Source organism: Atheta coriaria, unplaced genomic scaffold (genome assembly GCF_025399875.1).
Source record: "Atheta coriaria isolate IRGN ID8LTWV9N9 unplaced genomic scaffold, Caltech_Dcor_3.1 hic_scaffold_5_pilon, whole genome shotgun sequence".
Classification (NCBI taxonomy): domain Eukaryota; kingdom Metazoa; phylum Arthropoda; class Insecta; order Coleoptera; family Staphylinidae; genus Dalotia; species Dalotia coriaria.
Genome location: NW_027045447.1, coordinates 8,168,957 through 8,196,904, shown reverse-complemented (window position 1 = coordinate 8,196,904; position 27,948 = coordinate 8,168,957). Strand labels below are relative to the sequence as shown.

Sequence of the window (27,948 nt, the reverse complement as noted above, 5' to 3'; positions counted from 1 at the left end):
CAACACGCGGCGCATTAAAGAGCACCTTAATTAAGAACATGTGCGCAACGTCTGAGCCAGTTTGGGACCTGTCTCGAGCGGATGCATCGAGCACCTTATGTCTTTAATCGTCCCAACACTGATTTTTTTTTATAAACCGAAATTTTCTTCTTAAAAACAGATGTTTTAGTAATTTTAATAAATAATAATCAAACGCCATCTATTTTTGCAGTGAAATACTAATTATAAGCTATTTGCCGTTAGATGCCGGAATTTTTCTGAATAAACCCGCGGAATTTTCTCTCATGTTGTGAAAGGTCATGGCACCTAACACCCATCCTCAGCATGCGTGCCCATCCCGTGGCATACTCTTGCTCTCCTGTGTTGTGTGCTGCTTGGCGCGCAGGCAAAGTAATCAAATTGGAAGTACAGGCACTAGGCAGATAATTACATGCGCGTCCTATTAAATTACGATCCCGAGCCGCGACCGGTCCTCATACGAGCTCTACGAGCCAATGTGTGTGTGTGTGCAAAGTTCGTTTGGCGATTCTCACACAAGCCGCAGCGCAGGGTCGGGCTGTCAAACGCTCGCACGTACTAACGGCCAAACGCACGTAAATGACCATACAGCAAGCGAGCGCGATCAAAGGCTCTCGCAAAGCCGAGTATGCCGAAGATCATAAAGCGAAGAGCGAACAGTGAAGAACGAAGGCAACTAACAAGCTTGCTAGCCGCGCTCTGCGCAGCGCACATCACTATAAAAAAGGTAAAAAATGCATTCATCAAATTAAAATTTACCGAAGTGAGTGCGCGCGAGTCGTTAAAACCTACTCTTCGACGATGTAAAATTTTCGTAATATACGCTTTTCAATGCGATTTATTGCGTATTATCGATGGTAAAGTGCCGTAAGTATAGACTTTAGCCTACTTTGAAAGATACTAATTCTATGTTCACTTAAATTAACTTTAAAGACGCTTTAATGCACAATTTACAGTGGAATTATTTTTTACAGGTTATATTTAGCTATTTACCACCAGGGAGCATCACTAAAACTCACATATAACATGAAAAGCCTACATTAACATTAATAATATTAGATTTTGTGCAAATTTAAAAAGCACTTTAGTTGAAAATAAACGCTAATGCTATTAGCCGATAGATGTCATCGCATAAAAGTCATCAAAACCATTTTTCGTAATGCATCTCGACTCGTCGAGTATTATTATTTACTCTTGCCGTTAAAATATTAACGTGCGCGTAGTTTTTGTGCGCGCGCCGAGCAAACACATCAGATATGTTTTCATTTTTCAAATAAAATCCAATTACATTAAAACGCCCGCGCCGCGCCGCATCATCAAAGAAGCGCGCGGTGCCGTAGCAAAAAGACGACGAACGAGAAGACTCGCAAGACGCCAACAAGTCGAAGAGGCGCAGGCAGGTATGCGATACGTGCCGGCAATACTCTAACTAATGCCAAAGTTATAAAGTTGGCTTCGTGATTGCAGCTTTTTTATTCGGCGCAGCAGAAGCAGGCAGTAAGTGTGTGTGCTTCGTTTAATTTTCGTAATATTTCGTTTTTCTATTTGCGAGTAACGTGAATGATGTAAGAAAAAATATTATGGTAGCTCAAAAGTTTGCATCGCGAATAAGCACGCGAAATTATTTTAATGAGTCAGAGAGGCTTGTGAGTGGGAATTAGCGGTGCATAACATGTGGTTAATGACACTGCATAAGTTTTTCTTGCATACCGGTTGAGAAAACAGCGTAATACAACGTAATTCATTCAAATTAACGTTTTTTGCCTCCGCGTTACACGATAATTTAATTTTTAAACTATTCACACGTAGATGGCGGTTGTAAATCAACCTGTCACATGAGTTTCCGCGTTTATCCGCCAGATGGCGTGCAAAATAATATTTTTTGTGACTTTAAACAGTATTTTTTATGAACTGAATGATACTCTACGATTACAGGGCGTATGTTTGCGTTGCGCTTGTGTAAATTCCAAATTCGATACGCATTCGAATTTGCATTTCCACTCGCATGCGATTTCAGTGTTTTAGTATTTCAGTATTTATCCTGCGTTGTTCTTGTTTCGGTTTGTGCACTCAGCGTCGGTTTCGGTTTCGTTTTATTTCGAATGTGGCGTTGGCCGACCCGGTTCAGCGCTTTAATTTCCAGTCGGCAATACGTCCAGAATAAAATTGCGATCGCTGATCAATTGCTGTCCTTTCGCTGTTTTTTTGGGTGTGTGTTGAATTTAATGCGTTGGAATAAAAATCGAAGCAACGCGAATGTAATTATCATATTTTTGTTGATTATTATTAATTTATGTTTTATTGTGTAATTAATATAAAATAAATTCATTAATTAATTAAATCAGAGGAATTTTATTAATACTAATTAAATTAGTTATTCTTGGAGCTGTTGTTGATTTTTGATTCGGACGTTGCACAAAAACATATATTTCAATTATGGTAATTTTCTTTATCTCAGCAAAAGTCAAGGGTTAATTAAATCATTTTGTGATTATTTGTTTGATGTGATTCGTTTTAATTCAGTGGAATAAGTTGACAGTTTTATTATTTATGATTAATATTCCGCAAATAATAGTTTTTAATTAATTACACAGAAACTAATTAATCTCTGTTTATAATTTCTTCGGAAATCGATTTCATAATAAATTATGCACAATTGATAATAAACAGTTTATTGATAAAAGCATTTAATCAATAGTTATAGAGCAATTTGTGTTAAATTCATAAATGTTTACAAAATTGCTTGTAATTTGAATAGCAATAATCATAAAAGTGAATTTTACGTAAACATAGACGTAAAATTTTAACTCAAATCAATTTTTGTTTGGCTTAGAGTTGTTAAACAAATAGTTTTCTAGTAATTCTTTAATAACTAACAGTATTGCTCTACTATAACCGTTTCAGGTAAGCAATACACAACCTATAGCTTTTTTTATTTCAGTTTTACCTGCGTTTTTTGTCAATTTTATTTTTTGTACGGGTTGAGTGTATCTGGAAACATTTCTACGCCTTCGGAAATTTCTTCCTTTTACCATGCTCTCTTCGACGTTTGCGCGCGAGCATAAAAGCATAAATATGCTAATTCAATTTTCGTTTGGCTGCATAAATTGAAATCATTGAATATTTTATGTGTGGCGGGCGAAACGAAACGAAACGAAACGCGATGCCTAAACATGCGAAATTCAAAAAATTCCAGCGAATACGCAAACGTGAACAAAAACGAAAGAAAAGTCCGGCATGGAGGGAAAAAATTAAGACCAAATGCAAAAGAAATAAAAAAGTTGGGAACTTTTTGAGTGCACAAGTAAAAGTTTTGGGAAATATTGTGAAGACATCTTCCAAAGTCTTACAATCGATGACAGAGGTAAAAACCAGTAAATAAATATGAATACAAAAGTTAAGAAAAAAAAGGAGCGCGAAGAAAAGGTGATGAAAAGGGTCACACAATGACATCACAATATCACAATACTGAATTGAACATATTGATGTGATAATAGCAGGGAAGAAAAGAAAAATATAAATTTGTCTTCATCGTGACATCTGTTGGATTTGAATAATTTAAAAAATCACAATCTAGGGCAATAATTTACAAAGCAATCAAGATGTCAGAAAGATATCTAGCAAAACGACTAAAAAAATCTCGTTTTTGCGGTAGTATGCAGTGTTTAGACGCAAGAATCAAATTTGTAAATTAATTAATAAAATACCATACTTGTATAGCAGATTAAAACATTATAAACAATAAAACTTAAACATAAATCTAAGCGATCAATTTTTTACGAATAAAACTTACGAAAATAATATTTCTACAAAATTAATGCGTTTTGTAGCCTGTAGGTAAATCTAGCCTGTTCATGAAGTTATAAATATGTTATGATATTTCACCGACTTTTCCCGAAGTTATTATCCAGATTAATTTAACAAATTGTCACCTCAAAAACTTCCAAAGCCTGAAACCCATCAAACTCATCGAATTATCGCATTCCGCCTCGCATCAGACACGAACTTCACCGTCTAACACCACACCGACCTCCGAAACATAATAATATTGACGTCCACACGTAAATTTCCGGCTTTACGCATCCAAAAAGTATTAAACCAGCTCGCCTTAAATCAAATCTCTTCGACTTTATTTCATTGCGTCGCGCTTTATTTCGGTAAGATATTATGTTTATGAACTCACTCTCGGTTTAGATTTAACTCCAACGGTCACGGTAGATAATTTCGAGCACACGGAAATTATGCACACGCCGTGCGCGAGAGAAGATGAGGGGACAGACATTCCGTGAGGGATTTGTAACGCATTTGTCACATTTTCGTTAACGCCACGCGGGGCAAAGCCGAAGTTATATAGGTAGTATATGATTAAAAATAGTCTCGAGCGCACGAAACGAAATAAAAGTCGCGCGCGCGGCAAGGATTACTTCTTCGACGAATATAACTGGGAATTAGGTGCCGAACGGAATGACCCGAGTGCTATATTCTCAAACAAAGAAATATGCGTCTCTCGGCAAGCGCAGCAGCAGCGAGAGACGTGAAAACATGTGGAAAGTATGAGCCAACAGCCAAGCAAATGTTTCCAGTGAAGCTTCTTGCTGTTAGTTAATTAAAATTCATTAAATTTCAAGTGTTTCACAAAGTTTTAAATTAAGAATTGAAGTTTCCAGTGTAAACTTTACCGAGTAAAAATGTAAACTTGATTTTTAACATTTTAACCACAAATTTCATCATAAAATAATTTGCATTCAATTAACGTCGAAAAAAGTTTTATTATTCAACTGTACAAATATTTCCCACGACTATAAATAACTTTTTGAGTTGTATGACTCATTTATGTCGTATTAATTACAGGTTTATTATTCTTCTTATTTTCATAAAACAATGAGTACCCGAAAATTATAAAAATAAAATACGATGCGTTACATCCGTTTATCCATTGTATAAGCACAAAAATGAAAATATAAAAAATAAAATGTGCAGCGGTGACTAACACACCAAATTTTTTCGAGGATCGTCTTGATCAGATAAGAAGATGTTTTTCGAACGCGCGCGCCGCACAAAGTGAAGCGATGCGCGCGAGATAAATTTTTGAAAGAGATTATAAATAATTAAAGCCCACGCTTTTAAATTCAAAACTTGAATTAACATTAAGTTCACTTAACTTTAGAATGCAGCCGTGGACTTTACTTTTTAGTTTTATTTTTCTTTCCCCGGAGGGGATTAACGTGATTATTAATTCAATTTAATTCAGAAGTGAATTTTGTAAGATTTTTAACTTAATAAAATTTTAGATTTTTATATTCTGTAGGAATTTGTTGAAAATATTTATATATTATAGATAATGATGAAATTTTTCAGCTTTCATGTTTTGACAAGTGATTTTTTTGTTAAATTTATTCCTTGTCTAGTCGTAGGTGTGCATGTAAAGCTTGTAAAGCTGGAATTTAAGCAACGGCTCGACTCACAACGCACGACGCACGAATTTGATTTATACGCTCGTTTTAATTATTAATTATGCGCCGTCCCGGCGACTCAGCCACATGCGCTACGCCCAGAGATAAAGAATAAGAGGATTAAAGCGCATGACAACGAATTAAAAATTATTCATATACAAAGTGTCATTGGAAATTAATATTTAAACAAAAAATTAAATTTTCACTTTACTTAACTAATTTAACCTCAAATTTAATTAAAATAATGAAAAACATGTTATTTCTATATATAAAATCATTTGTAACATTTTAAATTATTTCAAAATGAATAAATTTATGATACACTTTGTATATATGATTGAAACCGCAACGAATCCAAACACATCGGCGTATAACACGCGTGTAAGTTAAAATTTTTAATGCGCATGTGAATATAATATCTTCAAACACAAGAAACGACTAAATACAAAATAGAGAATGTAAAGTCGGACGTCGGATGGGTTTAATACCCAGGCTCGGGATAGATGTGTGGACGCCCACGCACAATTTGCGCCGGACAGCGCCGACATCATCAACTTGTTCACGAGTAACAAGTGCATGCGACCACGGCGACGCTTTAATGAATGTGTGAAAATTTTAATGCGTTTCTATCTTGTTCCGCTAAATAACTTTAATAAACTACATACAAATCATAATAAAACAAATTTTTGTCACTTTTTTATGTAAACATAAAGAAAAATTAATATTTTGGTTGTTTTTAATTGTTTACAAGTTGACTCAGAGCGTGAAGCGGTTAAAATGCTCAATTCTCGCATTCTCGAATTCTCAAAATTGTTTTCCACCCCTTTGACTTGCATCCCCCCGGCAAGCTGCATGCCAAAGCAACGTGCAAGTTTAGCCATTCATAATCTATGATTAATGATAATTGCCGCGTGGGGCTGGGGGATCTGTGTGTGTATCTGTGTTGTGTGCGCATGAAGTTATAAATTGCTTTCGGTTTGCAGGCTCACCCGCTTGCAGAATCCTGCAGGATGCTCTCGTGCGCACAATACACTGGCGATAGATTTATTATCGCCTCGGATCCGTATCGAAAACGAGAGCTACGCGGCGCGCCGAGCTCGGCTTTTTGTTTAGCTTTCCATTTCGACAACACGAAATTTTCCAAAGTGGTGAATCCTGGCTGGGCGCACAAAGTGCAGGATTAAATGTTAGAAAAAGCTTAGGAGGAAAGCGCGTGTAGTCGTTAATTGATGGACCGGATCTTCGATTCATAAATTTTTTGATGTATCTATTGCGAGGAGCATTCACAAGGCGGAGGACTGGGACCAGCAGGATTCGCTAATGTTGATAGAGTGCGTGGGGTATGTTTGGCGCGCGCGTTCGAGGATTTATTCCTCTCCGGGGAGTTTACGAGTTTTTCGTCGAGGCAATAAAATAAATATTGCTTCAAATGTGCTAGCATCCCATAGGTTTCAGGATAACATACTTGTCTTGCATGTGATAGGAAATCATTTGTAGCAATTTTTTCTTTTTGCAAAAAAAAATAATTTTTCGGCATTTTTCAATGTACGATAACCAAACGCCAAAGAAATAAACTTATAGATTTATAGCCAAAGTTAGAAACACTACTATTTTTAGTCTGGGATCCTTGCAAGGACAAACTATTTCTGATACCGTACAAAACAAAATTCATCGCAAGTCAATACCAAAGTTATGACGTCAAAAAAACAAAAAAAAGTAAAAATCTTTATCCTTACTTGTTGTAGAAATAAAAGTTGAGTAAACTTACCTGAAAAATAAAGAAAACAAAATTAATAATCACATTATTTACTATATACCAACATAAATATCCGCCTGGATTTTATTGTTTAATGTTTTCATAGTATAAAATTTCCGGCGAGTGGCGATTAAATTAATTGTAAAATCAATGCGTCAGGGCTATATTAAACTACATCACGAGTAAATACAACTTTCAGGGTGCAGTCGAGTTGCATGTCGGGTCAAATTATCCTCAGGTTAAACAATTTCCAAGAAACTTTCCCAAGAAACCTGCACGAGCTTAAAATTGATTGACGTTTCATGCCCAGAGCAAAAAAAAATTAACACTTTTTCCAACCAATATCATTTCAATACAATATACACATATTTTTTATATTTTTAAAGACTTTTAAACAAATCCTTTTTACCTACGAGTAGTTAGCCGCGCACATAATGGTCGGCGTTATACAGGCCGCAAATAGCGTTTAAATTAACCTTAAAATCCACGGCGCACTAAATGCGTCCTTAAACGTCCTTAAATTTTACCACCGCGTGCGCACTTTTATCGCCCTACATGAAAGCACACATTGTAGCCGTCGCAAGACACACAAGGCCAATTCAGGACACAACGCAGGACAACTACAAACGCGCGCGCGGCGCGTAAAGCCGCGATTAAACTTTTGTTGACTTTGCCACAACTTTGTATATTTTAACACAGTGTTTATAAAAGCAACACTATTATGCACACCCATACAAACCCCCGGAATTCTGTTTGGTTTCCAACCTAAAACTACACCGAGACAAAAACCGTGCATTAATGTGTTGGTATTGCGATCAGCGATGATAAAATCAAAATCGTCCAGGCTTGGTTATGTCATGTCCTGCAAAGTCCTCGGCTGGCGTGCGAGTCAGTGCGCACGAGTGGCTGGCGCGCGGTTATTTAACGTTGTTAATCAGCAAACGACCGAGAGTCACGCGATCGGCGCTAACTTTTCACGTTTTCGCCGCGGCAAAGGAGAGCTAAACACTTCTAGAAGCAATCCTCGGGCGTACTTAGAACACTAGATTGTTTCGCATTTTAATGGCCGCGTTATTTAGCTCCGTGCATGGATAATGGAATAATAAATGAAGATAATGAAGCTAATAGATCTTCGTACGTCCGGTTGTCACCGTGAAATATTCCACTTCCACGAGGTTGACACGTAAAGCATAAATTTAACACACAATCGCAAATCAGGCGCGCTTTAAATTGAGGTTATGTATAAAGTTTTATAGCAAACACGTCAAAATGTGAAAAATATAGGTTATGTTGATAAAAATCAAATTTTAGGTTATGTTTTGCTAATTAACGTTGATATATTCAATTGTAGATTGGTTTTTTGTTAATTTTTATTTGTTTTGTATGTTTGTGTATTTGAGTTGCCCATTAGTTGCTTTTTTTTCGAGTTGTCAATGTGTTTGTTGAGTGAAAGCTCGAAAGCTCGGACATTGTTGGATGTTGGGAGTGTGCGGTCGGTTGCGAATGGATGAGCATGACCTGCCCGAGTTCGCGAGGACGAATAGCCCAGAAGGACGTTGAGCGATTGCGCTCGTCCTGCACTGCACGCCCAAATCCTGAGCTTTCGTATTTTTCACAGGTCGCAGCGAAATTTTACACTTTATATTATTCGGAACGCGAAACAAACTTCAAGCAGCCAGTCAAAGTATTAAAAAAAATATGATTAATAGTTTTGAATATCTGCCAGGAAAAATTGATATAAATTTAGTTTTCTATCGAGTATTTATAGAAAGAGTATTAGATTTCGAAGAACTTCCTGTGGCTCTGATGTGTATTTAAAATCTGTGCATTCAAACTAGTTTAGTGAAGTCTAGCGGCTCGTCAAATTCGACCACACAGAGGAAACATACGAGTACTATAAACGTCCGAATGTCAAAATGTCACTTCGCTCTTCCCGTCGCCTGCTTTGGATCTTTCTGTTATGCTCGGACGACTATAAATAATTTCCGTCTAATTACCATACAAAAAGTCGACGTAGACATCAAGAGGTAACACTAGAGTCATCAGAATCATCATTAGGTCTCAGGTTTCATCAAATTTCTTAAGTTAAATAAAAAATAAAGAAGCCGTATAAAGCATAAGTATATCTAAATTACGAGAATGAGAAATATGAGATTTTAGAGGTTATGTATGCGTGGCTATCCAACGTAACGTAATAATTACATTAGACATAAATTCTACTCGTCACATTTAAGTTGTTATTCGTGTTAGGATGTCATTAGATCCAAAATTTACTCAAGTGAATTCAAGTAAAATTAAAACCCCGTAAAATGACATAATACTCCGTGTAATACAAAAATAATTGAATAAATTATTGTCAATCAAGAGTAAATCCTCATTTCTCCACCGTGTGTGGTCCCCCAAAAGATAAATCTAGTATTTTACTCGTATTTGCGTGTTTTTGGTGTTTAAGCTATTCTTTCGATAGTTCTGCAACCTTTCTAAATACATTTGCCATGTTCGCAAATGTTTGCGACTGTTTGCGAACGTTGAATGTCGATGCGCCCGGTCGAATGTAGGTTAAACCCTCGCCCTTCATTTCGCTCACGTCCCGGCTCGCGTTTCTCCATTTAACTAGCGTCTCACTTCATCCCTTAGCATCGCAAAGAAAAGCGTCTCTGTCAGGCTGCACCTTGGCATTTGCTATTCCATCGCAGTCTCTGTCTTGCATCTAGTGTTTGTCTTTTTCTGACGTTTTTAGTGGGCAACACGTGCTGAAAACATTTCTGAGCTGCCTACAACCTACAACCTACAGCAAGGGGCTGTGGAGGGTAGAAAATGTAGTTGCGTCCGTGAAATTACCCTGCTACTCTATCTCCTTCTTCTTTTGACCCAGAAGAAAATAAATCTCAAAAATAATTAAAAACTAAAATCTTCTCGAGTGAATAACCTAAATTTTCTCAAGTAGAAACTACCCCAAACTCCTTAGCAGCTATATTTGATACATAATTAATTTCTGCTTTAGTTTTCGACTGCGGAATCTCATTAATAAATTATTAATGAAGTCGGAACTAAGTTAATTTCTTAAACTTTGAGTTTGTGCTCAAGTTGGCGCTTATTTGGCAACTATTAAAATTCGTTTACTTATGTAAAACCCTTAAAAAGTACAATAGAGTAATATTTGCCCATCTGTGTGAATTTACACACGTCGTTCAATGTCATCCCTGGGCACCCTTTGTACGAAATTAAGCAGCACCCTTTAAAATTGCTCCAGCTACTTTTGCGACCAAGGGTTGTTTATAGATTTATAGCCCGTACACGGAAATCCACTATTAATAATTTATCATATGCGTTCTTGGGGTTTGCAATGTCGATGCGTGTCTGAGGTCTGAATATTGTGACTAAATTGCCAATGGGGTGCTTTTTTAATCTGCACCCCAAAGAAACCACCCTCAGAGAAAAAATTTAAAATTTCAGATGGGAATAATCTAAATTGGAGTGTGAGGGGTGAGTTTTGTATGATGATGAAAGTAAACTTCGTCCTCGAGGGTTAAAACCTCCTAAGATACTGAAAGATACATTTTTAAGGGTTTTTAAGGGTGTAATGATATTTCAATATCCAGCTGAGATAATCGGTTATAATGTGATAAAGATGATGGATTGATGTGAAAATACTCCCGGGAATAATTTTCTCATCTAAAAATAAAGTTTGCAGTTTATTTGTGTACTATTAAAATGAAAATAAAATAAAATAACAATCGCATGATAATGAATAGCGAGGATGCAGAAAATAATTATTAGGATGGAAAAATAATATTTTTATCCTTTTCGAGCCTGGCGGCGGCAACTTAACAAACGCTAATTATGAAAAACACATTGTGTTGCTTTTCTTTTTATTCCACGTTGCGTAAATTTTTTCCCTCGTTCTTAATTTTCCTTTCTTCCCATTCGTATCCTTCTCGTCGGAATAATTCGAAGAAAAATTATTGTGCGTGCAAAAGCATTAAACAACTTCGTCAGCACGCCGCTCAAACGGGGTAGTAAATTTCTGAATTCAGTAAATGAATAAAAATGAAGGAACTGACAAACGAAGGCTTTTATTATGGCTGGCCCGAAGCGGAGCACGAATGAAGGTTTTAACAATGACCGGAAATTCCCTAATTTCCGGATTAAAAAATAACCTGCTGGCTTGATCTCGGCAGCGTGGTGGAAAAAAAGAAACGCGCAAAGGATTCCAAATGTAGCGAAAACGCCCAACAAAGAAGCAAAAAAGACAAAAGACGAATAAAGAGCGAATTAAATTAATGAAATTGTAAGCATCAGAATGGGCTTGTTAAGATCACAAAGATAAAGAGAGCTTCATGGATCAACGCACAAGATACATGACACAAGATGTATTCTTCATTACGTTATTAGCTTCTATGTATCATCATTATCAGCGCATAAAAGATCAAAATCAAGAAACATCCGAGTCGTTTTTTTTTTCTATTTTAATTCAAAGGAATTTTTGCGATTGTAGATTATACGTGTAATAACCAAAATTCATTTCCGGCGATGTTTTGTCACTGGTCGAGTTGGGATTCTGGCTGGACACGCTGCGCAAACATGCAAACAATCAAACACTCGTTGACCAGCCAACACTGCCTCCCCTTTCGGTGCAATGGCATAAACACAAACATCAAACATCGGTTGCAGTTTGTACACAGAGGGAGGAACACTCCAAACTGCATGTTCGGAATATACAGGATGACAAGTCAACACTTCAATATCTAATAGACTAATGGATCAGTTACCAAAATCATCAAAATCTTCAAAAATCAATTTTTACACAAAAATGCGTAAAATAAAAGTAAATTTAACAAAAACCTTATAGATATTAACTAATTAGATTGATTTTAGAGGAATCGAGATGCACTATACTCTGAGGACATCATTGACCTCCCAAGTGTTGAGTGAGTAGGTGGATATCCAAGAGAATTGAGTGGATAGCGAATACCAAATACAGGAATGTCAAATATGGCAACAAATTGACATGTCATGTTAACCCTCCTTGGTGGCACTTGGTCCCAAGTAAATCTAAACATTCCTAGATTAATACCACGCCTAAATACACCGCCAACTTGTGTTTATATTGAACATAACCTCTAAAAATTAACTCCACACTTAAGTTTACACCTTACTTTATGTATAATATAACTTTAATGTCCTTAATAAAAACCGCCCCTAACGTTTGATTTCCAAACATGTGTTACATTAACCTAACCTCAAATCTGTTCTTCCCTTTGACATTGACATTAAATTTTATTCATTGGATAACCCTAAATACTCTGGTTTTAAAAGTCTTTTAGAAAGAGTGAAATAAATCACGTCAGCCCGCATTGTCGCCACCCTTGTTTTTATAAAAACGTAATTGTCCTGTTTATCATTTTGTGTGGTTTGTGTGATGGCCTTCATTACATGCGCTGTGTCAACACAGTGTGCCCTCTTGCAGATTATCCGATCTCCGACTCGCGGGCATTCGTTAATTGATTTTTATTTGTGTTTTTAACGAACGAGCGTAATGAGCGAGAGCATCGTGCAAGGGGAGCGCAATAAATATGCTTTGATGAAGTGTTTAGTTTCATCTTGTAATAACATGGGGGTGCATTGTTTCAGACTAAAGGAGACAGACCATCGTGATGGATCATCGTCTGCGCATATTATTTTTTAATTTAAGGATTTAAAATGCAAATTGAGTACATATTAGTGCCGCGTAAATTATGACAATTTAAAAATGTCGAAAAAGATTGATCTGATATAATTAGATTGGAATTTAAGCACAGCGTTATATTAAAAGCTTTCGTTCTTTGGCGCAATTAAATTCTTTATGTTTTCAGGCGCACGTCGAAAGAGGAAGAAGCGCAAAGCGCGCGACTCGTCGATCTTTTGTGCATTAATTGCTTCTCGTCTAATATAATAAATTTCGCGGTCGGGAAAGTTTCGCCGCGTGTGTGGAGCTTTCGCGCTTTAAAGTTGCGAGTCGAAAGTTGGGCGAAATTCATTTCGCATTTCGCGTCGCCACGACACCGCCGAGTAGGAAAATGTTGCAAAATGCTTTCATTCACGTTCACGTTAGCGTACTCATGAGCTTACCCTACATTTGGAGCTTTTGTCCTGGTATACTGAGTGTTGCAAATTGGACTTACCTAGAACAAGAAAAAATTATGTTAAATTCATAAAACACTCAAAATATTGACAATTTTGTGTAAAAAATCTCAATATCAACTTTATGATACATTTTTGTATTAAAAAGTATCCTATTTTAATTTCCTTGATCAAAACTATCCTTAAATCAAAATTTATCAAATTTTGTTAAAAAGTTTTCGCTTGAAAGCGTAACAAATAAACAAAAAAAATCCCAGAAATGTGATTTATCCAAAATCAATTGATATAATAATAACGATTAAAGTGTCAAAACTGCATTGCTAGAAATAAATCAGTTTTAACCCGTGGTAGGTCTGAAATTCAACGGTTTTTCACCATTTTACAAAGAGCACTTTCATGCTCGAAGGCAAAGACGCAAAGAGAGATCCATAAAGTGTCGATAGAATCAGTTATTACTCTTCTAACGCCGGCTGCGAGGCTTGCGCGTCGCGCGCACTGGAAATTATTTAAAGGAAATGAACCTCGCTCCGGAGGACGCATTCTCGGATGCGCGCCGGCAGTAAAACCAGCAAAACGATTCGCTAACGGCAACGGCGGCGGCGGCAGCGCTGGCGACGTATTCCGATATTCAAGATTCAATTTGATGCTCCTCAATGAAATTCTACTACCGCCGCATCCGCGCGCTCAGCGCACCAGCCCAAAAAGAGAAGCGAAACGCGCAGATAATCCCAATTTAAAGTGACTTTAGTGCCGGCGTAGAAATCTAGCGGCTCTTCCAAACACATCCCACACATTCTCAAACACTTTTCTGCAATATCCACGAAGATTTTAAAACTTTACGTTGTGATTCATCAAGTTAAAAGCCTTAAACGTTCTTAATCCGGATAGTTTGCAATAACATGAATTCTAGAGACTAGTCGGAGAGATGTTTTGCGCGCGCCCGCTATTAAATTATTACTCCAATGAACCCGTTCGACCCCTTTGCTGGCCGAAAACGCTCCGAGAGATGCCTTGAGCTATTCCTCGCGTCGTCGGCGAGGTCCTGGCAAAAGGATCAAAAGATCCATCCCTACTGCGGAGGCGAACAAAGCGGGCGGGCACAATCGTGGCGCAATTGTAACACTTTTCATTTCGGTTTCGGCGACGATAAAATAATAGCGCGTCGTAACAATAGTCATAATGGTCGACAATAGCGGGCAGACATAATAGGGTCATGTATAATGACTGTGACAAGTTGCCATTGTGCCGCCGAAGCGCGTTTTGATACATGCGGCTGGCGTGTTTTCGGAAAGTTTCGCTTGTTTTGGCGCGATATAAAACAGTTGTTATCCCGAGTGCGAAATCATAAAGACAAGTTTTCACTTTGCGCCGACACAGTTTCCACAATAATAAAGATAAACATTTAGTTTTTTCGGCTATCCAGAAAGAGGTTAATCTAGAATAAAGGAGGAGGAAATTACATTAATGCATATTGAATTGATAGAGTTATTAATAAAATAGTAAAAACAAACATTACTTCTATTGAGATATTAAAATAATCTGGAACAAGTTTTGACTTTAAAGAGCTATAACTCGGAAATTTATTAAGATAGGTTTTTAATTCTTTAATATTAAGATGGATAATTTAAAATTCTTATAATAACCTAAATTTGAAATGTGTTAATTAGTAATTAATTACGTTACACTAAATTTAATGATTGAAAACACGTTAAGTATCAATTAAAATACTATTTTTGTTTTTTTGCAATACGAAGCACAATTATTTGTGTAAAAACTTATAAAAAATAAATTATAACAATTATTAGCTTCTTTATAAACATGTGCAAACAGAAAGTGAACAACTTTTATAGTTTGCCTTCTGTACCGCCCCAAAGTTACACCTTTTTACCCAACATAAAATTGTGCATAAATTACATCAAATTTTGGTAAAATATGGCAGCTGCCGTATTCATAGCCTGAAACTAACTTCCTTTTATGCAATTCGCATGTTTTGCACATATTATGCACAAAAACTAATTGCCCACAGGCCGTTTTTTACCTTAGTAAAATGCAAATGAAAAATACATATCCAAAGGTGGAAACACGCCACGAAATAACACATTGCGCCAATAATAAACCAAAGAAAAACGAACAAAACCAAAAAGCAGCGTGTGTAATGTGAGAAATTTCCGGTGCGATGCGCATCAACCATCAGCCACGCCGCCAACCAGCATATGGTCTTCGCACATTACACATCGCAAACGAGAGCCAATTTCTTTGATCAGCGACGAAGAAACTGCTCTTTTTAAATCTTTTTAAAATCCATTCAGCATTCAAGCACCCGAAAATAGCTTTGTTTGCAGGTTAACTGTGAACAATTACAAATAACATCGGGTGCTTTTTTATTCCCGCTTGAAGTGTGTGCGTGTTTACTGGTGTTTTCATTGTAGAAAACGTTAATGCGACTAAATTTCGAGTGTAAATCGAGAAGAAACAGATATGCGCCCGGAGACACGGCCAGATGAATGGAACAGATGTTGAGAGGAACTAAGGGTGTTTGGTTTAATGTTTGCACAGATCACGGCACTAAAGATGCATTCGGATGCCATCCGTGTCTTCGAGGGCGCACACATTGTGCTCGTTAGTGAGGCATGTCGGGGTCTAGGCCACCCAAAACCGATCGGATTTCCAGACCCGGCAGCGGCTTCCTTTTCCGTTTAAAAAATTAGGATGGCCACTAAGGGCCAATTTGTTTCTCAACACTTCAGAAATACTACTATTAAAACTCAACAAAAAATAAAAATATATTTTTTGACATTTACTGCGCATTATCACATTATAAACTCTATAAATTTGCTTAACATACTGAAATAATAATTCATTTCACCATCGCACATATTTAAATATTAAATTCTCTGTTTTTCTCAATTTGCGTGAATATTACGCAGAAATTCGCCATCCAAGATGTCACATTATGCAATTATTAAGATTTCTAGCTGTGCGCGAGACATCTCGCACGTCTTCGCGTAATTATCAATAAATTTGCGTTATTTTTATGTGCCGCCATCACCCCACGTTGCGTGCGTGCATTATTAAGTTATATTATTCCATAAAATAAAGCATAAATCATCGCGCATTCAAAATATCCCCTGGCTAAGGCCTTTCTAAAGCAATGGTAATGTCCACGTAATATTTGTGCTTTCGGCCGGCGTAAAAGTGTAGTTTTTCCATTTCCACGCGAAAAGAAATAATACAATACGAAATTAAAAGGGATAAGAATAGAAATACACTTTTGGCGCAGTGCGCGAGAACGAATCACGCCATCCGGGCTCGGAGTGGTGCGAAGGCATGCAAAGTGCAGCAATTTGTTTCGCTAACGATCTAAATCTATATTAAAACCGCGAGTTTATTTATTATCAGCGTCGGTATAAAACGCTACACTGCGCCCTGCCGCCGGCCATTAAACCGCGTGAGATTAATGCAATGGATTCTATTTTTGGACAAATTCACTGATTTCTAAAAATTATCATTATTTTAGATCTTTTTCCTAAGTTGTGTGATTTTTTGACATTGCATTTTGTCGGATGGCGGGCGGGTGAAAAACTTTCTCCGCAATTTTCGCCGATATTGATTCACCCAGTGCGCTCAACTTTAGGGTGTCGCTTTGCGGTGAATCACGGCAAGATCTCGTGTGCGAAGACTTGTTCGGCGAAGACAAGGCTCGTAATCAAAAACCCATTACCTTTTGGCTCCGCTGGCTTCGCCCGCCTCTCTCGCTTCGATTTTTGCCGCGACTGCACGTCGCGCGATTCGATTTCGTGCTACAATCTCATCTTACGAAGAGTCAGCCACCGAAAAACACCCCTCACGGCGGCGGGGCGATGTCGCCGGCCGGGGAAATCGATGAACAGGACGAACAAGATGAACAGGATGAGCGCGCGGCCCGAACGGCATCAGCGGTGGATGAACGCAAAACGACGAAAATTGCGGGCGAAAAAAGCGAAAAACTTTCATTATCGGAACAAAAGCGACGTAAGAATAGGGGATTTACGATTCGAGGCTAGAGAGTTGCTTTTAAAACATTTTAAAGAGGAAAAACTAAAGAAAACTTTTATACGTTTCATACTACTTTTTTAAACTCTTTAAAGTTAAATAACACTTATCAGAAAACAAACAGAAATATTGTTTTGGGTTAATATTAAAGTTAAATTTATTAACTTTAAATTACGAAAAAGTTGAATTCAATACGTTAAAAACTGCAGCAGATATTTAGAACAAACTATTGTTTTGCTCCACCCATTTTGAAGGTGCGCAGGCGCGACATACTCAGTGTTTGTATGCAATTAATAAAAACTCAAATATCTTCTGATCTAATTAACTTATCAGCATAATTTTTTTACTAATAAAAATTAAAAGTAGGTATTACTCTTACTATTTAAAATAAGTAATATACTGTTCAGACATATTAAAAGCTTTAAAATAACCAAACAAAATTTATTGATTTTTTAGTCCTTCTGCAGGCAAACGAGCACAATTTAAACCTCTCCTCGTCGCGAATGTCATCCACGGTGGTCGTTATTCAGGAACACATGTTTTATAATATATTAAAAAGTGCGCCCGCTTCGCGTCAGTGACACACTGCCATGCATGCCGCCGCCGCCACTGCCGCTGCCACCGCCATCGTTGCTGCTCTTGACTGCGCATTCAAAATAACACAACACATCGCATTCGCAAGAGAACGATGTGAAATGTGAACACACGCGCGCGTACGAAATGCGAAACTCGGCACATGCGAGTTACAGCATGGAAAATGCGAAACGCGAATTTAAACGCGGGTAGTAGTCGTCGGCCGGGCGCGCGCGCTTTCTTAAATAACAAACATCGCAGGACCGACGGCGGGGCCGTAATATACAACGCGGGGTGGGTCGTGGCACGAAAAGCGGAGCGCGAAAAAGTTGCGAAAAACGAGGAAACAAACTCATATGTGTAATTTATGGCGCGCAATAAAGTTTAAATTTGAAACGCTAGCAGGCGAACGCGCGACATTAACAAATGTTGATATTTATTGCGTCAGTTTTAGCACTACATTGTTTATGTCCAAGCTGTACATGAATTATTGTATTATTTAGTTGTGCAAAAGTTTATGCAAAAAATTTGAAAATAATTTTGTTAAATTTTAGTAAATAACTCAAAACTATTAAAGGTAGAATAAAAATTCAAAAGTTAGCCTCAAGAAGAATGTTGCTTCTATCCTTCTGCAAAAGTTGAGTATTTTTTTTAATATTTAAACCAATACAAATAACAAAAATATAAAAAACACGTTTTGCATTTTTTTAAATTAAATTTTTGCCAATAACTTCAAAACTAGTTAATAAATATTTAAACTTCACAAAAAGACAATAAAATTACTTTCTGGAATAAACAAACAAAATGCTGTAAAACCCTCCATATAACCTAACAATTTACATTTAAATCCAAATTACACAAGAACCATTTTTTCTTATTTGTTAATTAAATTTCCCATTAGTTTTAAGTCAATAGTATTATTCAAATCGCTTCAATTCTATTTATTTCATTGTTCGGTAGTCGTATCGCTGTCTTTGCTCAGTGCACGCTCGGCGTACATCGCCCCGAAGCGCTTCGATCGTGATTGAAATAATAAACTGCCGCGGCTGCAATATGCCATTGTAAATCTAAAATTTACAACCGACACAAAACCGGCGATTAAATGTGTTTTTGCGCGGCTTTTTGTGCGCGACGCGCAAAGGTGGAAACGCATTCGGTCGTCGATATGCAGATATGGGCACGGAGCGGAAACCGATAATGTCGCTGTTGGCTCGTTCATTGAATACCTGAACGACGTGCAGCGCGCGTTTTGCGTGCAGCAAGAAGACGGCAGGCGATTTTGCGATTGCCGGCGATCGCGAGTTGGTGGGTAGAAACATGGCGGGTTGCGACTTAAATGAAACCGCAAGTGTGCAATAAAATGACGATAAAAAAGGTTACATGTCTGACAAACAAAATTTATTTCACGCACAATTGTATCGCAACAAAGTTAAACAAGCGATAAAAAACGGTATGTTAAGTATCAAGTGGGCTAAGCGGCATTTTAGTCACCAGATGGATTAAAAACTCCACCCTGTGACTAAAGCCCGTGACTAAAGTTACTTTAGTCACTTTAGTCAATGGAAAAAGTATAAAAAATCAACCAGCAAAGTTTTAATAAATATTTTTATCTAGGTTTATGTATTCGCTAACAACTATTTAAACCAAACCAACATAACCTCAATATTTTTAAATAATATTTTATCTGGTGTCGAGTTACTCATCCTTAAACTCTCATCGTGCGCAGCTCATGTTCATACTCTTGCCGCGTCTGCGGCTTGCGCAGTTTTTGCGTTGTTGCGTCGCAGATCGCATTTTCTTTTATGCAGGAGATGAAAATGTATGGCGCGGGAAGTTCGCTCAAGTTTCGCAGAAAAACACCGGACCCGCCGGAGCGGGCAAAGAGGCAAACTAGGAAAACTCCGGGCAAAAGTGTATAAAATATGCGAACGCGAGTCTAGGAGGCGAGTCGAGTTGGGCAAAAAGCGGCGGCGGCCGCATGCAGCATGCATTGGCGGCGGTGGCGGCGGAAAACTCTTGGGGTCTGCCGGATTTGCATACGCAAAATGATTCAACCAGCGCGCTGGAAAAACTCGCGCGCGTTTGCGCATCTTTCATAACTCCCCCGCAACTGTGTAACCAAATTGCGCAGCATTGAACATCGGAAATTGAAAAACTATGAAAACTCAAATTTTCCATTATAATACCTTCGCCTATCACGCAGGGAATAGAAAAATTTTACTTTTTATTTGCATAGAAAGTAAAATAATTCAATGCTTAGACAGTAATGTCAATAATTTCTATTCTTTTCATAAGTTGGTAAAAGTCCTTGATTTGCAGTCGAATTCAAACATATTCAGTAAGCAAATATTTGCCGCACCACTTTAATATTCAACGTGTTTTGCCCGAAAATTTCCACCCTTGGTAAACAGCTGGCAACGCGCGTGCGAAATTCATGAACGCACAAAAGGATCAGGTGTTGGTCAAAAATCATCGCCGCTTTGCGGCCGCCACACCGCCGCCCCCGCGCGCTTGATGCCGTGCACGTCAACCTAGGCCCCCGTCCACCTCTTTCCGGCCGCTTTCATTTATTCATTCCGCGCGCATTCGGAAGCGTTTCGGAACCTTTTTAGCCGTTTGACGTGCGCGCCCGTTTGAATTTTCGCGTGACGAACAAGAATACACACGAAACGAAAGCAGAAAAAAAAATAAAACATAACACAGAAGCGAATAACTAACGTGCAGGCGCGCCCCTTATTAAAAGGAAAACTTATTCGACAAGGGCGCGGAGTGCGACGAAAGGCAGGCAGGAAAATAAAAATAAGGAAGCCGAAAAAAAGATGAAGATATGTTCGCATGCCTTGAGGCAGGCGGGAAGGGTGTGGGGGTGGTGGCGCTTGAATTTCGCTGCGAACGTGCGTGGACGAACACCCCATCGCACCAGCGACCCGACAAGCCGACATTTCGTATGCGTTTTTTTCTCGCTTTCTTTATTTCTGGTCGCTTGGTCTTATTTTCTTTTCGGGCAAAAATGCGGTGAGAAACTGTGCGAGGTCACGCGATAAGGAAATTTTTTAGGTCAACCTTGATATCTACTTTGTATACAACACGTTCAAAGTAGTACAATATACAAATTTATGTTTTAACATCAATTATTTAGAGTTTTCCCAATCAAATTACAAAAAAAATCCAAAAAATTTAACCAAAAACTAAAAATATATTGCAAAAATGTATTCACTGGTAAATTAGTTACGTTTAGCATAATTTTCCATCAACGTATTGTATGCTAAGCAAAACACAAATGAAGAAAATTTCATTTCCATTTGGAAAATTATGCCATGAAAGCAAAACCACGAAACCTGGACGTGTCAATAGTCGAACAAGACAGGAAAAAAGCCAAAGCAAATGCAGAAAACGGAAAAATCATAAAACACAGGATGTGCGCCAAGAAAAAAGGAAACTCTTAAGGAAATCGTATACAAACAAAGCGCATAAATCTAAATAAAAATGCAAAAATTGTTAGCGCAAGCCAGCAAATGTGGAAATGAATTTAATATCTCGCAAATATATCTTTAAGATATTTTTAATGCATTTTCCGCGAGTAAAGCACAAATTATACACTTTAATTTAATTATACCCGTTTTTATTTGCTTGCCTGGTTCGGAATTTTCAATTTTATTCTTGCTTATTTCACGATTTTTTTCTTGCCAAATCTGTGCTCGTGCCACGGCCCACTTTTGATTGGTTCTAGTTAAGCAGTAAGCACGAAAGTCACTTTGAGCCGATTTCAGCTTGCGTTTCGTTTGTTCGCTGATTCGAGCGTAATAATAATAATCAAACGACCTTTGACCCGATTTCCTGCCAGTTGACTACTGTTAGCTACCGCTGCCCACCGACTTCACCTACAGGGCACCGTCTTAAACTTAATCTTACTCGTAAATAACTTCAAAATATTCAAAAATCAACAAAAACTAATTTTAACCCCAAATTATTAAAGATATTTTTTAAATATCTTTCAAAATCTTAGTTTTAGAATTAAAATATTGTGCTAAGATAGTTTTTAAACATTCTGTATAAAGTTAAGACTACAGTTCGATACGCCTCCAACGACAGACCCAATTTAATAATAACTGGAACTGAACTGCGACTGCAGCCGACTGAAATGAACCGAGAGACCGAGACTGGACGCTGAAACTTTTCTCCTGCTGGCAGTCGCCTGCAGTAAAACAGTATCGCTCGATTGCTGGGCTCTGGGCGCCTTGCTGCGGACCAACGACTTTTTCTCAACGTCCCGGTCATTCGCAAAATGACGCAAAAAAACCTACTTTGCCGCGCGCGCGTTTGATGTCGTCGTGAATTATTTGTTTTGGGCTTAATCTACCCCCGTTTTTCTTGACTTCTACGCCCGAGTTTTGCCCCGGAAGAATTTCCAAGTAAATCAATTTTGATGGATGTGTGTTTAATGTCTTGATTTAACATCAAAGTGCAGTTAGAGAAAATCTACAAAATATATTATTTTGAATGGTTTTTAGAAAATTGATTATAATTTCTAAAGTTATTGAGATAAAAATTTGAGGTAAATATTTTTATATAAAGAAATAAATTGTCTATAAAACAAATCTAATTTAATAAAATTTAAAAAAATAGTTTTTGAGTAATTTAACCTCAAAGTTAAATATTTTCAAAAAAAATTAACATTAAATTACAAAAACACTATAAAACCGATTACTACACTTTCTAACTCACATAATAGACAATTTAATCAGTTATAGAATGGCGCAATCATCTGCAATGTATCTTGTCGCGTTCGGCACATATCGATAAAAATCTCGCTTGATGCCTCAATCCCGGTGCGCAGTGTTGTTTATCCGCAGCGCCGCGCAAATTACCATTGCAAATGGCCATCGCTGGCTCGATACCAGCCAACGTCGCCGTTATGGAAAACTATTTTGTATCCGCGCGCTGTATTTTCCTGCGCGTCTTTATAACTCTTTTCAGCGCGCGTCCATTTCCACGCTTTCCAATATACTCACTGCGTTCGGCAGTTAACATTTTTCGTTTGTTGCGCGCGCGCGAGCTCCTGTTGAAGCAATAAACGTTACTTTTATTATCGCCTTCGCCACCGCCGCGCGTTTTCTCGGCGTCGCAGGGTTTTCCGGGTGCAACGCGAGCCAAACGCAAACCGTTGTATAAGTAACAACGTTGCAACTCTAAACGCTATTAACTTTAATGAAAATTTCCGTGGCGCACTAAAAACTATTCAGTTTTTCAACAACGCATCAATTATACTGAGTGTTGGAATTAAAAAAAAAACAACAATTTTTAGTCATTTGTATGTTTGTAATCCTTTCACGTTAAAACCACTGAACTAATTTTGTTCAATTTTGATATAAAGCAAGTTTTTAAGAAGGAAAAAGATATAGACTGCTTTTTGTTGCAATAATATAACTTTAAGGATGTAAAATAAGGGATGAAAATTGATATAAAGATTCAACCATAGTAATAGTTATATAATTTGAATATAGATGGCGCTAAAGTACATTGTAAGCACTTCTTTCTAAGAAATAGAGCTCTATATTTTTATGTAGTCAGGTTTTTTGAAGCAGGACAAATTGCAAAGCAATTAAAAAATTAATTAACCCACATTTCAATGCGACAACGAAGACGTCCCTCTTCGACCGCTCTAATTCGATCTTGATTAATTTTTTCCTGGCGTTTTTTGGCGGCGTCGCATTGTTCTACTCTCGTCGCGAGGAATTCCGACCAAAGAGATGAGAATGCAAGCCAACGAGCTATTGTATGGAGAGTCACTAATTAATTATGCAGCCATCCACAGTCTTGGCCATCCGGGGCGATGGCATGCAGCGCACTCATCCTACAGGATGTCCCGCGAAACAATCAAAAACCGACGCGCGTGGAATTCAAATTTGAGATTCAAAAGTGGTGTGTTCGCGCGTCACTCGAATATTTTGGACAATCAGCCATTGTGCGGCTCCTAGTTAGAACCTTAGGGACGCGCCGCGCGGCGGGATGTAAGTGTCGGTCTGGAGTGGCGGAGTGGGTTCGAGTCTCTCTGCCATTACCACGGCTTGCGGTTCGGGGCCAGTCGCGTCGGGAATTAATGACGTCCTCGCCGTTGCTTCTTCGCCCGCCGCCACCACCATCACGCCTTCATTTTCGTCATCCGCAGGAGTGGATGGTATAGCAAGACGCGATGTTCCGGGTCGTCCGGGCGTCGCAATTCGCAGCTAACGAGCGAATAAGCGCTACCGCAACGTTTTACGCGGCACCCAAATTTTGGGTCCTTCGAAATGACAAGCCACGGGCCAAATTAGTGCGGCGGCGGCGGCTTGGACCAGCAACTGGACTTCCGTATCAATGAGTTTTACAATTTCAACAACATAAACGTTGAATCACCCCGTAAAATTATTAAATTTCTCTTTGCATTAAAAAATAACAACTTGAAATTGACTTTTTTCTGTTTAGGGCTTTTCTTTGGGTTATCAGCCATCCATGTACACATATATTTTTTCTTTATACGCCTAGGCAACATTCCGGGTTGTTTACCCCGCTGAATGGAAACGCTTGCATGGTCTTGCATTGAAAATGCGTCGGCTTTTCTTCGCGGGCCGGCGTGAGAAATGCGAAAACAAGTAAGTGATAGCCGAGTGGACCCGCGAGGGTCGTACGTTTCCCAACCGGCTTTTCTTCGGCAAAGCCACGACCCGAAAAACGACTTGCTGACATACGTCCGCGCGACGTGAATGGCCAACGCCCGGAATGAATGACCTTCCCTTTTCAAAACCGGCGCATTCAAGAAAATGTAAATTCAGCGTCTAAGAAAAAAGGTCAAAACCTATCCCTTCAAGCAAACACACGCGGCAAACAAATAAAAATTATGACCGCACACCGAGGTGTGGTGTGTTTATCCTTTGAATGGCTCTCTTGTATCGAAATCTATGACCGTGTGATGCATTTGGCGGCGGCTAGAGGGGGCGAAACACGAGTACGTGCGACCACAAGAGCCGATAATGTATCGGCGAGTCAATGAAAAGCGGCGTGCGGCGAAAAGAGAAATATTTTCAATTCGCCGCCCTCGAATGCAACACGCGCGAGTCGTTGACCAGGGGGTGCTTTTGATATACGCTACATATATCTCCTTTTCTTACGCCCCGCTGTAAACTCAACTAAAGAGCCTCGGTTCAAGGTTTGAGGGGCGGCGGCGTAAAAGTAAAAGTTTCAGGAGGAAATCGGCGAGCGAAAGCCGGCTTTACGTGGCCAATGGACGGCGCAATGGCGCACATGTATTTTATGTCTTTCGGCTTTTATTTTTTGCCCTTCGAGGATAAATACCAATAAAAATGAAAGAGGAATGGAAATCGAAACGGAAAACGCCGTGGAAGTAAAGAAACAAACTAGTGGCGGCTTTCATTCCGTGAAATAAGCTAAATTTATTGAAATAAATGAAGCAAACTTTCTCAAACTTTAACCTTGAATAAAAACCAAACCAAAAAAGCTAAAATTGTGAAATTTTCACTAAATTAAAGATAATTTAATAGTCTATCATATAGTATCTAGATTTTGAAATTATAAATAATAATTTTGATTATATTCACGATTTATCTAATTTTTTCTCATAATTTTATCTTAAATTACGTTTTTTAAATGAAAATAATGATAATTTTTAAAAGAACATTTATCACCGCACGCAGAAATTTTATAAGCCATCAAAAAATGTTATCACTAAATTTGCAGCCCTTTTGTTTCCGCTTTAGAACGAAAAAAACTAACCACACAACTTTCACAGACGCAAAAGAAAAAAAAATGAAAAAAATTCTGGCCAGACATGAATAAATCATAAAGCCATGCTTGGTGCTGAACGCAAGTTAGACTTATCTAAAATTTCGCATTCCGCGACAACTCTGCCTGCAATAATACGCGCATAAAGCCAAAGTCATTCCGGGTTTAAAACTCGCGCTAGCGCACTAAAAACTGCGCGCCGTGGCACATGCTTTACGACTGTGTACGCCGGGCCTTTTATGGACGAATTAACGAGGTCCGCACAATACGCGCGAGCCGGCAACGGAATAAAACCGAAAAATATATAAATTTCCCAAGGAATTTATTGATGTTTTGTTGTAGGACTCAACTCGGCGCGCACACCACTGCCAGCAGCACATAGTAATGTGGGCAAAACGTATCAATTTCTGGTATCGAATTGCAGCCACCGGTGGAAAACTTTGCGCCATTAGAGCGCGAACGCACCGAAAAAAAAAACTCACGCGCGCGCAAACTCGTTTTAAAAGAGTGATATGTTTATTTGTGTTTGTTTAACAAACATATCATTTACCAAAAACCCAGCGCGCCGGTTGCCGGAGTATAAATATTTTTTTAAATTTAATTACCGGCTAGGTTATGTTTGTTTGCAGGTGGCTTGTTCAATATCGTAATAAAATATTACATTTATGGTGAAATTTTAATATTTTAGTGCAGAGGGAAACATAAATTATCCCGAAATCATAAAATTAAATTTTTTGCATTTTTCGCATTTAAATATTAAATAATTCAAAAACCATTAACGCATCAAGCAAATGCAATGCATCATTAAAAGCATAATTTTATAGAGAATCTAAAAATATTTAAATTTTTCTGATTGAGTACTAAATGTAAAAGTTATTAACAAATAAACTAAAATAATTTTTTTCAAAAATAATTTTTAAAAATTTAAATATAAATAAAACATAAAATAAACGTCTACTGCACGTAGCATAACAATTACTTTGACCGATATTAAATAAAACTAAAATAATGTTTTTGTTTTGTTCCTAGAACAATTTATTCCCGACATAGGCCACTTTTTCAAGTTACTTCAGGAATAAAAAAGTAATAAAACTAATAAGATGCTGATCGACTTGGAATAATAATCCACGGTGTAATTTATCTTCGATGGCTGTGAGCAAACGAGAACCCAATTTATTTCGAAAAACAGCAATCAATATCCCTATCCCCATCGCCCATGCACCTATACCGGCGCTTTACTTCGACATTACACCTCAGCCGTGGTCGCGATGTCGGTATGTTAAGTAGCGTTAAAGATGAAAGAAATAAATGAGTCGGACGCGACGGGCCGAGGCGTTAAGAATCGAACGCGCGTCTCATTATCGTCCGTTGATGGGCACGCCGTGAAATTTAAAGTCAATCAATGTGACGTCGTCGGAATCGAAATTTTCGCCTCGTGCGCGAGCCGCAAACCGTCGACAACAACACAATAATAAAGAACCGAAAAGAAAAAAAACAGGCTATTCGTACGTAATTAACGTCGCTTTTGTTGTTCGAAGAATGCAATGTGTTTCGAAAGAAAATATTTAAGTTATATAAGTCACGAGTCATAATATAAGCATTGGGTGAAGTTAAAGTCAACTTTCAAGTCAATTTACGCAAAAACCACTAAAGATATCAACAAAAAATTGAATACGTATTAAAGATAACTTATTTAACTATCAAATAACGTAAAGTTGGTTTAAAAACAACAAACCAATTAAAAGTAATTAATTAAATAGTCAAAATAATTTTTTTTCCTCAAACGATTTTTTAAAAACGTTGTCAACAATAATAAATACAAACTGACAAAAAATGTTTATAAACAATTTGGTTGAGAATTTACTAAACTTTCAGATAAGCTATGATTTAAACATGTAACATTATTACTTCCCGAGTTATTTACTAAAAACCAACACGGAATTTTCGCCACTTACTGTTTCCTAGCAAAACGCGCTATCAAAACGAACTTAAGTAAAGTCCTAACTTATCTAAAATATGACAGTTTCGCACCGTTGCAGTCACGTTTCGCGGCGCAACTCCCATTCTCACAGCACTTATAAGTAGATGCTGCCTCGGACAGTTTATAATAAATTATTAAACAGTATCGATAGAGTCAAGACAGTCGGACGAGCAAGGCGTACTTATCTTTGTTCGTGGTAGCTAAGTGCTCCATACTCACTGTACGGCACAAAA

The 27,948-nt window shown here is 37.9% G+C and overlaps 1 protein-coding gene across 6 annotated transcripts in view; it reads right to left on the bottom strand.

The window, feature by feature from the left end:
* Ten-m (teneurin transmembrane protein Ten-m) overlaps positions 1-27,948 on the bottom strand; it is a 196,895-nt gene that overhangs the window by 89,279 nt on the left and 79,668 nt on the right. The window lies entirely within an intron of this gene.